Genomic DNA, 15,081 nt, shown 5'->3' with positions numbered 1-15,081 from the left:
TTACGAACTCAACATCCCTGTCAGGTGGAACACCTGGCAATTCCTCTGGAAAGACATCCGGGAAGTCACGGACTACCGGAACGTCCTCAAGGTCTGGCAACGGGCTGGCGTTAAGGGAATATAATTGTCGCTTGGCTATTCGGGTCAAGACATTGACTATCTTCCCCGAAGGATGGGTGAGTTGAACAGTCCTAGAGAAACAATCAATTTTGGCTTGATGAGCTGACATCCAGTCCATACCCAAAATGACATTAATATCTGAAGATTTAAGGGCTATCAAAGATGCAAGGAAAACAAGTCTGTCGACTTGGATTTCATTTCCATGGCTTACTCTAGAGGTTTGCCATTTGGATCCCGGAGTTGAATTATCCATAGAGGTTGGCAAGTCACAGAATGCGACGTTATGCAAGCGAGCATAGTTTTCAGATATAAAAGAATGAGAGGCTCCTGTATCGAAAAGAACAGATGCCGGGTGGCAATTAACAAGAAGCGTACCGAGAACGACGTTGGGGTCCTCTTGAGCTTCTTCGGCAGAGATACAGTTGACATGGCCACGTGAAGCGGTGACCGGTTTAGCATGAAACACTTTCCCTGTCGGCTTGCCACGGCCAACAGCTTTAGCAGATTGATTGGGGTTGGTCTGGGGACACTCACGCATATAGTGACCAGATTCCCCACACTTGAAACAAGTCACGGAACTGGTACGTGGAGGAGCATTATTGGTTGGACCCCCATAGGGCTTGGCTGGTGCAGACTGTTGAACAGGGCGAGGCGCCTGGAAGGATGGCCTCGGTGTGAACCTGGGTGGCAGGGCGGTGTTGGGTACCCACACGCGGCGCTTCTGAGGACCAGCACCGGATGAGGAACCCATGTCACGTCCATGCTTGCGTGTTGCGTCATAGTCAGTCTGACCAGTTTCAGCACTGATGGCTTTGTTGACAAGTTTCGAAAAAGATGTGCACTCATGCAGACGGAGGTCGCGGCGAAGCTCAGGACTAAGGCCCTTACGGAACCTTGCTTGCTTCTTGGCGTCAGTAGACACTTCCTCAGTTGCATATCGTGCGAGATTACCAAACTCCCTGCTATAGACATCCACAGAAAGTCGGCCTTGGGTGAAATTGCAAAATTCTTCACGTTTACGGTCCATGAGACCCTCCGGAATGTGATGTTCACGGAAAGCCTCGCTGAACTCAGCCCAAGTAGTGACATGGCCCGCTGGGCGCATAGCTCCATAATTCTCCCACCATAGACTGGCGGGGCCTTCAAGATGATATGCAGCAAAGGTGACCTTGTCAGCCTCCGCTACCAGCGCGGAACGCAGCTTGTGAGAGATACTGCGAAGCCAGTCATCAGCGTCGAGAGGCTCGACGGAGTGGTGGAACGTGGGTGGATGCAATTTGATAAAATCACTGAGTGACACCACGTTAGCCCTCTGATGGTGTGCTGTATTCTGTTCAATACGCTCCAACAAACGGTTTGTCTCCCGCTTGTTTCTCTCAGCTTCCATCATAACTTCGGCTAGTGAAGGAGGATGAGGCAGATTTTCATTCCTGCCTTCACTGCCCTCGGCCTGCTCTTGGGAAGCAGGGTTAGCGCGCGTGTTGACCATCCTAGGTAAACAAGACAATGATTTAGTCAGAATGATAAAATTCCGACATAGGATACATAATGTAAGGAATAACTCGGAATGCAAGATGATCATCCGTATGACATGGTAGATACAGAAACTGCTTCTTTATTCCATCGTCATACACACCATACAGGGTTTAGTACAAGACCAAACAAAGTACTATTACGGTGAAAAGAGGATTACATCTCATCGGAGGCATTCCAAGCTCCTATACATTATTTTTCTACATCTCCGGAAAGAGTACAAACTAGGTCATATCCCACGAGTCACGCAGGACGATAGACGACACGGCTAGTGCGAACTAGTGATACTACCCCTAATTCAGACCGATCCGTAGTAGTCCTCATAGAAGTCACCTCCATAGCCTGGAAGTTCAACATGATCATCCGGAAACAGACGGTCTCGCGGAGCTTGTGGACCATAGGGGCTAGGATGAGGCCTTGGACCAACAAACGGTGGCCTGCGGGGACCGCGAGGTGGGGTGATGCCTCCTACATCACGCCAAACCATCACGTCTGGCAGAGCAGATCTCACAGGATAGAGATCGCGCATATCTGAGAATCCAGCTTGCACTGCCGGTGCGAACCGAGTCAAAGTGGCCCAGTGGTCAGCACGGGTATTGAAGAGCTCTAACCTTAAGGCCCGATTTTCACGGTCCTTATCCTCGAGCATCTCAGCAGTGGTGCGAGTCCGTGAATCCTCCTGAGTGGAGTCAGCATAGATAGCCTGGAGATATCCTTGTGCTCCCGGAAGTGATCCTGGCATATACCGGAAGTCAGAGTCCCGAAATAGACCAGATCTGACTCGCATAATGGTCATCATAGAGTAGGCGGCGTCCTGCACAGCCATCTCAATAGTAACCCCGAGTCCATAGGAGCAGTGAAGAGGCTCGGTGGATCCAGGATAAGATGGAAATATCCTGACAGTGCAGAGATACTGGCTTTGATTGAAGTCCCGGAATTGCTCTTCGACCGTGTACTCGGGATACCAGCGATATCCAGCCTCAGTCATTACCCTGACCAACTTGGCAGTATGGCCGGGTACATCTAGGCATCGAGTCAGGCGAACCACTTGATTTAGGTCGCGAGTGGCCATCTGAAAGCACAATCATAATGCAAGGGCATTAGAATTTCTAGCAAAATTTCGGCAGCATAACAGCTGTAAATGCTCAAAAAGGATTTTGAGACATTTGACAAAGGATTTCGTACACACTCAACATCATCATATCAAAGTTCTGAAACCATTCTGGCAACATAATGTGGTAGTAGAACTGAACTAGGCTTGTATCCATCAAACTTATAAGGTACTACTGATTAGTAACTCGTGATCCTGATAGAGAGAACAGATCCTAATTCCTTAACCCCCGGTGGAAGAATGGACTGACTCAGATCAGAATGTCATAAGATATAAGGAGTAAAAAGAGCCTTACGTTCCAACCCACAAACAATTCCCCTACATATAACTAAAGAATTTCTAGACTCAACATCGACCAGTTTGGCTTGGAGAACCTACAGGCAGTCCGGCTCTGATGCCAACGCTGTCAGGACCCCGACTCGATGTCACATCGATCTAGCTGGTAACACCTCATATCACTTTGCGGCCTCACGCACGGTATCCCCACGGGTGTCGTCTTACCTTTTCCCGGGACCGTTTGCGCCTTTTGGCTCACGTATATGATAGTGTCGCTAGCATCCATATGATAAAGAGCCCGGGCTGACATGACTAGTCGTAAACCCAAAGTGGCACAGACTTACAGGGACAGGCATCCATGACCCAGCTTCGAACGTGTCGGTCATCAGCAAGTGGGTCCGGGCTGTAGCACTGGGCTAGCAGGACTCCGGTAAACCGGGCTGTAGCGGGCTAACAGGACTCCGGTACTCAAAGCGTGACATTTCCCCGAAGGGACAGACACAGGAACGAAGAAGGACACATGCCGGCCAGCCTAAGTGTTCCAGAGCAGTAGCAAGCTACCATGGCTCAGCGGTAACACTAGGAGACATTTCCCGGTAAGAGAGGCTACTAAAGATAAACAACTAGATAGTCAGATCCCACACATACCAAGCATTTCAATCATACACACAATATGCTCGATATGTGCAAATACAACGAAGCATCACAACATGACTCTATGACACAAGTACTTTATTTAAGGCTCAGGGAGCCATACATATCATACACACAGGTACGGGTCTCACGACCCAACATACAAGTCATACAGTCATACAAGCCAACAGCGGAAGTAACTTGTCTGAGTACAGACAACTAGTAAAATAGAAGAGGCTTGGAAAGCCTAGCTATACTACGTGGTCCATCACAAGCTCAGGGTCACCACCTGGGTCTTTAGCCTACTCGTTGATGTCAACGTCTACATAGAACCCATCAGAAGGGGTTGCAGCGTCTTCTGTAAAAATGTAGATTATAGCAACATGAGTACAAAGGTACTCAGCAAGACTTACATCAGATCCTACATACATGCAGAGTATCAAGAAGGGTTGGTGGAGTTATTGCAGCAAGCTAGCTTTGACTCTTGGCTAGACTATCCTACGATACTCCAACTTGAAATGTTTTGCGCACACGAGTCCACTACTCACCACTTCAATACACTACCGAGGATCCACCTCCGTCTTCCTACGGAAGAGCCATCCTCGGCACTCACACTTATCTTGAGGCTTTTAGTAGTTTCCATTTACTTGTCTATGAACTGTATAGGCAACCAAGTAGTCCTTTACCGCGGACGCGGCTATTCGAATAGATCATGTTAACCCTGCAGGGGTGTACTTCTTCATACACGCTCTCACCACTTATCGTCGTTTACACGACATGTACTCGGCAACCTTCAAGCGGAAGCCCAACGTGGGTGTCGGCCACGACCTACCTAATCACCTAAGCCTCCAGTCCAGGTTTATCGCCTATTCAGGTTCCATCCGCAGGGAGTCCGGCCGAGGTTTCCCATACGGCCCCGAACGATGTGAACAGGGTTCCCGAGATACCTAACGGGTATTCGGTACACCCGGCCACGTACCTACCGCATCACAGCCCACCCCTACGGTCAGCGCTGTCCACGGCCTCCAGTAGGCTACAAACACCAGAAACTACTTGCAACTCCTGGACGGAGAACTAGGGTGAATAAGAAGTCGAGAGGGTCCATTGGTTTCGGGCCCAATGCATGGTAGTAGCTGATTCTTAAATCACACATACAGATCTCAGTGCTTAAGGTCGGCTTCAATGAAACAACCCACCATGTACTCCTACATGGCCTCTCATCGATACCTTTACCAAATCGTGTTCACCACACCACTCTCATTACCGACATAATCATTTCACTCTAGCCCATCACCCAGATGAACCAGACCTGACACGACTCTAAGCATAGCAGGCATAGCAAGGTAGGAACAACACATACATATGGCTCAATCAACTCCTACACATGCTAGTGGGTTTCATCTAGTTACTGTGGCAATGACAGGTCATGCAGAGGAAATGGGTTCAACTACCGTAGCACACAGCAGTTTGAATCGCGTTGTCTTAATGCAGTAAAAGAGAGCAGGAGCGAGAACATGGGATTGTATCGATATGATCAAATGGTTGGTTGCTTGCCTGATGGTTCGATGCTCGGATATGATTCTTCGTTAGGGTAATCACGGTACTCCTCGGGGACAGATCCTGTCGCAAAGGACATCGATACACAAGCATCACCAAACAATGTGCAACAATATGATGCATGCATGAAACATGGCAATATGAGTGTGTTGGGCTAATGCAACTAAAACCAGAGGGGTTTGAACAAATTTGAATCAAAGATTCAAATTTCAAACTCAAACATGGCCTCTTTAAGTGCTTTTCCTTATTCTGCTTAAAACATCAATTTAACTTGTTTGATCATGCATGAAAATAGTACAGATGGATAGATTGGATTTTTCTGATCATTTTTCATATATAATTTGTCCAATTTGGAGTTACAGAATAAAAGTTATGAATTTTTGAAGTTTAAATAATATTCTGGAATTTCCTGATTTAATTTAAATCCAGAAATCAATTACTGCGTCAGCCTGACGTCAGTGTGACGTCAGCAGGTCAACTGCGGCTGGCTGAAGTCAAACCTGACGTGTGGGGCCCACACGTCAGTGACAGGGGGGGTTAACCAGGTTTAAATTAATCCTAATTACTAATTAGTGGCGCTGGGGCCCACTGTCAGTGTCAGGGGGGGTTGACTAACAGTAGTTAGCGCTAACCTAACCACCTGGCCGACAGGGCCCACGCGTCAGTGACCCTGGGGGGTCAAACCCCAGGTCGGACAAGTCAAACCCCACCGGCGACATGACGCCGGCGAGGTCCGAGACGGCGGCGAGAGTGCTTTTTGCCATTCCGGCAACCAAATGGACGGCGGAAGGCATCTACGTGTTGCTGAGGGTGAGCCGCGGCTATTGGTGGTGGTGGTTGGGCTCGGGGTGGCCGGAGTTGACGGCGGCGAGCTCGGCTGCGGCGGCCGGAGTTCGGGTGCGGTCGGGATCAGTGTTGCAGGGGGTTTGGGGAGGCGTTGGTGCGTGCTACGTGCTCCTGGTGATGTGTGGAGCACGATGGTGTGCTCGGTTGGGCGCTACGGCGACCGTGGCCACGACGGCGACATCGCCGGCGGCGTGGAGCTCTCGGCCGAGGTGGGGCTAGGGCCTAGAGGTCGGGAGAGACCAGGGGAGAAGGGGGAAACGCTCCGGGGGCTCACCGCGGTTGCAGTGGGCGTCGAAGCGGGCTCGGGGATGCGCCGGAGACGACGAATTTGACGGCGACGGTGGTCGGAGCCCGAAGAGGGGAACGGCGACGTGGCGGCGATGCAGGGCTTCCGGGGAGCTGTGGAGCGGTGGGGAGGAAGAGGGAGTTGTGGCGGAGCTTCTGAGCTAGTCGGGGGAGCGAGGGGTGGCCGGAGACGACTGCTACGGCGAACGGTGGCGACGGTGGTGTTCGGCCGTGTGAGAGAGAGAGCGAGGGAGAGGAAGGAGAGAGCCGGGGAGAGTGAGAGAGAGCAGGGGGAGAGGCGTGGCGTCGTCCAGGGCGTCGAGCGAGGAGGGGAGGCCAGGCAAGCAGGCGAGCAGGTGGCGTGGCGCGGTGGCGCGCGCGCGCGCCGGCCACACTCCCCTCCCTCTGTCTGGACGAAGACGACAGAGGAGGGAGGTGGGCTGGGCTGGCTGGGCCAGCCAGCTGGCTGGGCCGCACAGTGGAGGAGCCCAGGTAGGTTTTCCCCCTTTTCTTTCTGTTTTCTGTTTTATTTAATATATCTGCAACTTTGTTGAATTAAATAAAATACCTAGGCAACTTCAAAAATCACCAAACTATTCCTCGCCCATAGTTGGATTATTTCCAACATGAAACATTTTAGTTTGGAGATATTTGAGCATTTAAATATTTTATATTATTTTAAATGCCCAAATTCAAATATCTATGATTTAATTCAAAAACCCTAGGATGGCCTAGGAAAATGTGCACCATTTTTGGCAGAGGTTCTAAACCAAGACAAAAATGATGGGCATTTTAGAAGGGCATTTCAGGTTCATTGAAAAATTATTTTAGTAGCCCTAGTTGGTTTCAGAGGGGACTGGGGGTTCTGTCATCCCCATTTCAAGTTTCTGTTGAATGAGTAAACATGATGCAACACTCTAATGCATGACTAGCTAGGGTGTGACATCCGGGCTGTAGCACTGGGCTAGCAGGACTCCGGTAAACCGGGCTGTAGCGGGCTAACAGGACTCCGGTACTCAAAGCATGACATTTCCCCGAAGGGACACACACAGGAACGAAGAAGGACACATGCCGGCCAGCCTAAGTGTTCCAGAGCAGTAGCAAGCTACCATGGCTCAGCGGTAACACTAGGAGACATTTCCCGGTAAGAGAGGCTACTAAAGATAAACAACTAGATAGTCAGATCCCACACATAGCAATACACATTACACGTACGCATAACATGCAAGTATGTGCTATACAACATGGCATCACAGCATAACTCAACAACTCATATAGATAAAGGCTCAGAAGAGCCATCATAGCATTTATTGCAAACAGGGGTCACAAGACCCGTCATACAGAGCATACAAGCAACAAGCGGAAGCATTACATGTCTGGGTACAGACATCTATAAATGAAAAAGGCTGGAAGCCTGACTATCTACAACATCCGATCAAGATCGTAGCTGAGGTACTAGCTACTAGTCGAAGTCCATGAGAACCCTAGTAAGACCGAAGTCTCCGCTGCAAAAACATAAATAAAGCAACATGAGTACAAAGGTACTCAGCAAGACTTACATCAGATCCTATCATACATGCATTTGTATCAAGAGGGTAATGTGGGGTTTAGTTGCAGCAAGCCAGCTTTGACTCTGTGGCTATCCTGTTCTACGACTACCAGAAACTTTTGAGGTGAAACAACGAACACGAGTCCACTAATCACCACACAATACACTACTATGGATTCATCCCCGTCTCCCTACGAGAAGGCCATCCATAGCACTCACACTTGTCTTGAGCATTTTATAGTATCCACTTCAAGTTGTCTATGTACCATGTAAGCATCCAAGAAGTCCATAACCGCGGACCCGGCTATTCGAATAGATCATGTTAACCCTGCAGGGGTGTACTTCTTCACACACGCTCTCGCCGCTTACCGCCATGTACACGTCATGTATCTCGACAACCTTCAAGCGGAAGCCTGGCGAGGGTGTCGGCCACGACCTGACTAACCACACAAGACTCTAGTCCAGGTTTATCGCCTATTCGGGTTCCATCCGCAAGGAGATCCGGCCGGGGTGTCGCTTACGGCCCCAAACGATGTGTACAGGGTTCCCGAGCCCACCAACCGGGTGCCACTCGGTACACCGGGCCACGTGTGCCTAGTCTGTCCCAAGCCCACCCTGCCGGGTGCCACTTGGTAGAAAAATAGCACTACCTACAAACACCAGAAACTAGTTGCGACTCCTGGACAGAGATCAAGTTGGTTAATAAGTCGAGAGGGCTTGGAGCGCCCGGAGCCCAATGTGTGGTAGTATCGAGTCATTGGACAACATACACAGAACTCAGGGCTTAAGGACGGTTCCAATGAGACAACCCACCATGTACTCCTACATGGCCTCTCACCGCTACCTTTACCAAATCGTGTTCACACACTTCACTCTCAGCAATAGAACATATCGTGACACTCCAATTCATTCCCAATGAACCAGACCTGACACACTCTAAGCAATAGCAGGCATAGCATGGTAGGAACACATCAGTGGCTTCAATCAACTCCTACACATGCTAGTGGGTTTCAACTATTTACTGTGGCAATGACAGGTCATGCAGAGGAATGGGTTCAACTACCGCAGCACAAAGTAGCAGATGAATCGCTGTTGTCCTAATGCAATAACTGAGAGCAGGAGCGAGAGAGTAGGGTTTTATCGAAATGAACAAGGGGGGTTGCTTGCCTGGTAAATCAACAGGGGAGGCACTGCTTCACAGACAGGTACTCTGGAACGTCTCCGGAGCAGGACCTATCGAGAAGGAACGGTGCCGGCAATCAATACACAATCATATGCAACAATATGATGCATGAACATGGCATGTAGATGTGATGCTGTTGAGCTAATGCAACTAGTGTTCAATTGGTTTGAAGTCCTTTTGAACCAAAGCTTCAAATGCATTTCTAAATTAGGTCTCTTATATATGCCATAATGTGTTTTCCCATATTCAACATGTATAAGTTGGTTTTTCATGCATGAAACTAGTACAGATGGAAAGGTTGCATTTTTCTGATAATTTTTCATATATAAGTTATTTAAATCTGAGCTACGGTTGAATTGATATGAATTTTTGAAGTTTAAATCAATTTCTGGATTTTCTGAATTATTTTAATTCCAGAAAATGTATAATTGCGTCAGCATGACGTCATCATTGCATCAGCGGTCAACGCGGCTGTCTAGGTCAATCCTGACGTGTGGGACCCACACGTCAGTGACACTGGGGTTAACCCCGAGTCAAACCCGGGCTGGTTAGCTTTGACTAAGCCCTGGGGCCCACTTGTCAGCGTCAGCAGGTGGGGGGGTTAGTGACTAATTAACTAAGCCACGTCAGCCCGCCGGAGTTCTGGCCGGCGGCGACCATTAGCGCGGCGGCGACTCGCCGGACTTGCGTTACAGACGGCGTTTGATCGCGCTAAGACCACCGGGGCGTAGCCCGTCTTCGTCCGCAACCAGGGGAGCTGATGGAAGGGCTGCGGGGGCGCCGGAGCTCGCCGGAGCAAGCTTGCGACGGCGGCCGGAGCTCGGCTGTGTTCGGGGACGCGGCTGCAGCGTGCAAACGAGCGAACTAAAGCGCTCGCGGGGCACTACGAGGTGCGGCGAGAGTGCTAGATGCACTGGCGTGGCCAAAAGGTCGCCGGAGCAACGCCCGGCGACAAGCTCGAGCGGAGGCGAGCTTCGGCCATGGCGGAGCTAAGGCCTAAACGGAGCAAACGGACACGGGGAGGAGGGGGTTCGGTGCGGGGGCTCACCGCGGAACCAGCGAGCGCGAGGGCGAGGTCGGGGATGCCCGGTAGCTCCCGAATCGCCGGCTAGGATTCACGGCGGCCGGAGTCGAATTTGGCGACGGCGACGGCTCCACGGGGTGTCCGGAGGGGCACGGCTTGACGGGGAGCTTCAGGGCGGAGGAGCGGAGCTTCCGCGTGTGTCGGGAAGGCGAGGGGAGGCCGGTGGCTACGGCGATGCCCGTCGGCGGCGGCGGCGGTTCTCGGGTGAGAGGGAGAGAGCAGGGGGAGAGGAGGAGGGCGAGGGAGAGTGAGAGCGGTGCGGGGCAGCTGCGTGGCTTCGTCCGGGGCATCGAGGGCGAGAGAAGGAAGCAGGAGGTGGCCAGCAGGGGGGAGGTGGCACGCGCGCATGCCGGCGAGCGTCGGGCACACGCCGTTCTCCTGTCGGGGGGAAGACGACAGAGGAGGGGGGGCCAGGCGGGCTGGGCCGCCTCCTGGCTGGGCCGGCCTGCTGCTGCTGGGCTGCGCAGGGGAGGGGAGGCCCAGGTAAGCCCCTCCTTCTTTTATTTTTGTTTTCTAATTTTTCTGACATTTGTTTTGATTTACTAAATATATTAAATCATTTAATTTTATTATGCCAATATTTGTAGGGGCTAATGGTATTATTCCAGAGCTCTTTTATAATTGGCATAATTTTTGGACCATATTTCATATATATAGAAATATATTTCCAATGCAAATATTTATCGAATTAAACCAAATGGCCAAAATAAATATCCATGAGCTCCTAAAAATATTGTTTTGATTTTTTATCTCTGTCCAATATTTTCAGAGGGCAACATGAGCATTTTCTTGGACCCTTTTGGAGAAATTTTTATTTGGGTCATTTTCAAAAATGATTCTGAGGGTTCCACCAATCCTCATTTCAAATTTAAATGAAATTTAAATATGATGCACAAATGGCTAGCTAGCCTAGGTCATACCAGACTAGGGATGTGACATTTGAATTTGGCAGCGAGTGCGTCAGACGCAGTCGTGCACTTCCGAAGCCAAAAGGATCACGAAATGGAAGAGCTTTTTTGGTCTCAATTCCATAGTCCGGAGCGTCCACTTTCGTTAACCAATCGGTTGGCTGAGTGGGCTGAGTTGAATAGGTTGTCTGGACTTGCCATGAAGGATGTCGTGGCTCATCTGTGGCCGGAAAGGCCCAAGTCGAAGACTTATTTCGGCTTAGTGCAGCAATTCCTTGATGCGGTGCCGCATATCAAGGCAATGAAGCGGTCGGCATGCATAGAGGGTGCACGGATGGCTCTCGCCCGTGTCAAAACATGCTGGGCAGAGATGGACGCCACCGATGTTGCATCCCGGGATTCGGACAGAAGCCGATTACCCGCCGAGAACTATTTTGGGGAAGTCCTGCGGGTTGCTCGTTTAATAGAGTCGCAGTGCTCGAAAATCGTTATGTTCAAATGACATGTATGATTTGTAAAACCATATTTATAATATAAGGGATTTTTATACTTGTGCGTTCAAGTATTGAAACTTCTCCTATGCGGCCGTTAATGTATACATATATATATATATATATATATATATATATATATATATATATATATATATATATATAACCTGAAAGATGGCAGTCTTTGGCTTCAACCCCCACGCGCATTGTGCGGGGGTGTTTGCAAAAAGGCACATTTTCACACTTAATCCTACGTCTTGGTCCTGTGAAGGAGGTGGTAGTGTAGCAAACTAGGCAACCGGACTATAATGCTTTATCACTTTCAATTTAGCTATAGGAGTTCGAAGGTGGGGCTGCGATATAGCCCCTAGGGGCACCGTGCTCTCCGAATTCGGGGCACGTATCTGCCTGACAGGGAAGCGGTCCTTCGTCAAAGCGGAGGAATTCTAGACATTCCGGTGGTCGATCGAGTGGTTGACCAGTCTCTCGCTATATCATGATAGTCAGTTTTCGTCTTTCTCTACTGAGGTGCTCGCCAGGCCGAACCGGGGCACAATCGCAGTAGTTCTCCTGGTGCTGCGTTGGCCGATGATACGGAACGTAAGGCAGCAAAACACAGGAGCCGGGCAAACCCAACATTTGATCAAAGACATGATTCGGAGCTGATGCATATAAGGCCTAACTCGAGACGCCGAACACTCCCTAAGGTATTCGGTCTTTATGAAAATGGGCAGAACGATGCCCTAAGCCCCTAGTGTCTGGGTACGTGTGAAATCTTCTGACGCGCCCGATGCCAAAACACCAGCCTCCTCTCGGTTATGGTAAGAAACCGGGGGATGTGTATCAACAAGAGAAAGTAAGAAAGGTTTACGCAGGGTCTTAATCTGAAAAGAATCCTTGCAACGGGTCCCTGCTGCATGTCTGCGCCTGTGTCTCCGTTGTGCTCTATCCTGGATGGGTGTAGCACGTTGTTCATCTGTAAAAGAGAAGAACTTAGTTGGAAAAAGGATCGTGCGGAAAAAGTATTTAAAATAGAGTATGATTTAAGAAATGAACAAAATTGAGCTTTATTGGCTCTCATTCTTTCTTCGTGCAGTCCCTGGTAAAGGGGTGCGCGGCTACGAAGCCCCTTGTTTATTATACCGAACTCGCCTAAACGTGTTCGGGGTCTGAATGACCTGTTTTAGGGGCTTTGGTCAGCAAGGCCAGATTAGTGTGTGGCTGTCAAGGCAGTCTCATGTTCTTCCGCGGTCAAGGAACACTTGAAGTTTCCCATCAATGAGATGATACCGCGTGGTTCGGGCATTTTAAGTGTGAGAGACGCGTAATGCAGTATTGCGTTAAAGCAGGTGAAAGCTTCACGTCCCAATAGTGCTTGATGCTACTTTTAAATGGGGCGATATGGAAGGTTAGCTATTTGCGACGGAAGTTGTCGGATGAACCGAACATGACCTCTAGTAGTAAGTAGCCCGTACAATTGGCATAAGGCCCTGGCGTTACTCCTTTAAAGGAAGTGTTGCTATGGAGAATTTTGGTAGGGTCTATCCCCATTCTGTGGATGGTGTCCTGGTATAGCAGGTTTATATCACTGCCGCCGTCCATTAGGACTTGTGTAAATTGTAGTCCGTCGATTATGGGATCCAATATCAGAGCAGCCCGTCCTGCATTTCAAATACTTCTGGAGTAATCCTGATGGTCGAAAGTAATTGGTTTCAACATCCAATTTCGGGACTCCGCTGTGGTGGACCGTGCGGCGCGTTCTTTAGTAGGTGCCGCCCTATTTTTCCTTGTTATCACTTGAAGTGAATTCACTGTTTTGACTTCTTGTGGGAAGTTCTTTTGTTTTCCGGTGCTCTGCTTGTGGGGTTCGTCATCGTCCTCGCTTGGTGTGTTGAGCCCCTTGTGTTCGGCGTTAAGTCGGCCGGACTGCTTGAAGACCCAACAATCTCTGTGGGTATGGTTTGCAGGCTTCCCGGGGGTGCTGTGAATTTGACATATCCTGTCCAAGATTTTGGTTAGGTTGGATAGCTCGTCACTATTGTCCTTAAGAGGCAGTGTTTTGTTGTTTGGCCGAGAGATTTTGAACCCGGCGTTGACCGCCGTGTTTTTTGGGCCATTTTCCTTAGTCCGGCGTTGGTCCTTTCTGCGTCGTTTTTTCCCATTTCCTTCCCTAACCTCGGATGTACTTGGGTTGCTGGTGATGCATCCTGCCAGCCAGCTATCCTCTCCTGTGCAGAAGCGCGTCATGAGGCTTGTTAGTGCGGCCATTGTCCTTGGCTTTTCCTGGCCGAGGTGTCTGGCGAGCCATTCGTCTTGGACGTTATGTTTGAAGGCTGCTAAGGCTTCGGCGTCCGGACAGTCAACTATTTGGTTCTTTTTGGTGAGGAATCTGTTCCAGAATTTGCGGGCTGACTCTCCGGGCTGTTGAGTTATGTGACTTAAATCGTCTGCATCCGGAGGGCGGACGTAGGTCCCTTGAAAATTTGCCTGAAATGCGTCCTCAAGATCCTCCCAACTTGCAATGGTATTTTCTGGGAGGCTTTTGAGCCAATGTCGGGTTGGCCCTTTGAGCTTGAGGGGTAGGTATTTTATGGCATGGAGATCATCTCCTCTAGCCATATGTATGTGTAATATATAGTCCTCAATCCAGACTCTGGGGTCTGCTGTTCCGTCATATGCCTCTATGTTTACGGGTTTGAATCCCGCTGGAAATTCATGATCCAGTACCTCATCGGTGAAACATAGGGGGTGTGCGGCGCCCCTGTATTTGTGTGTACCATTGTTTTCGAACACTCTACGTGCTGTGCTGCTCCCTGGAGCCTTCTTTCTTGGCTCGTAGATGGATCTGACCGGGCCATCCTTTTTACTAGGATCCTTATGTGGATCTTGTGCCGGCTTGCGTGCGGCGCCGCTTGCCGCTCTTTGCTTGTCATGTGGTCGTCTATCCGACCAGGCGGCCTCTTTGTTCTTTGAATGTGGGAGCTCTACGGCCTCCTCGTTGAATTCGGGCAACAGCTTGCGCTTCGGGTAGCTCTTTGCTTGGTGACTATCGCCGTATTTATCTGCGGTCTTGAGTACTTTGCTCCATCTCAATCTGAGTACGTCTTCCGCTGTTTTGAGCTTCCGCTTTTGCTTCTTCAAACTTCTTGCAGTGGCGACGAGTCTTTTGTGCAGGTTCTTATGCTCCAGTGATGTGTCCGGCGTGAGATCATCCGGTTTGTTGTTTTCGTCGTGGATGGGTTGTCTGTCCAATTCGTCCTATTCGGGCGGTTGCTTAGTGGCATGTTCGTCGTCCACTGGTTTGCCCTGCTCTATGGCTGGGTCTGTATGGGTGCTGTTGCTGTCGAGGCGGGACTTCGGGCGGCGCTTGCGTCGCCGTTTTGGCTGTTTTGCGGGGGAATTCTCCTTCGCCGCGTCCCGTTGTTCCTCGTTGTCGCTTCCTTTTGACGTATCCGCCATGTATACATCATGAGTTGAGGTGGCTTTCCAGTGCCCTGTCGGCATT

The sequence above is a fragment of the Triticum aestivum genome, chromosome 7B (assembly GCF_018294505.1).
Source record: "Triticum aestivum cultivar Chinese Spring chromosome 7B, IWGSC CS RefSeq v2.1, whole genome shotgun sequence".
In the NCBI taxonomy this organism is placed as follows: Eukaryota; Viridiplantae; Streptophyta; class Magnoliopsida; order Poales; family Poaceae; genus Triticum; species Triticum aestivum.
Note: the sequence above shows the minus strand (reverse complement) of the source record.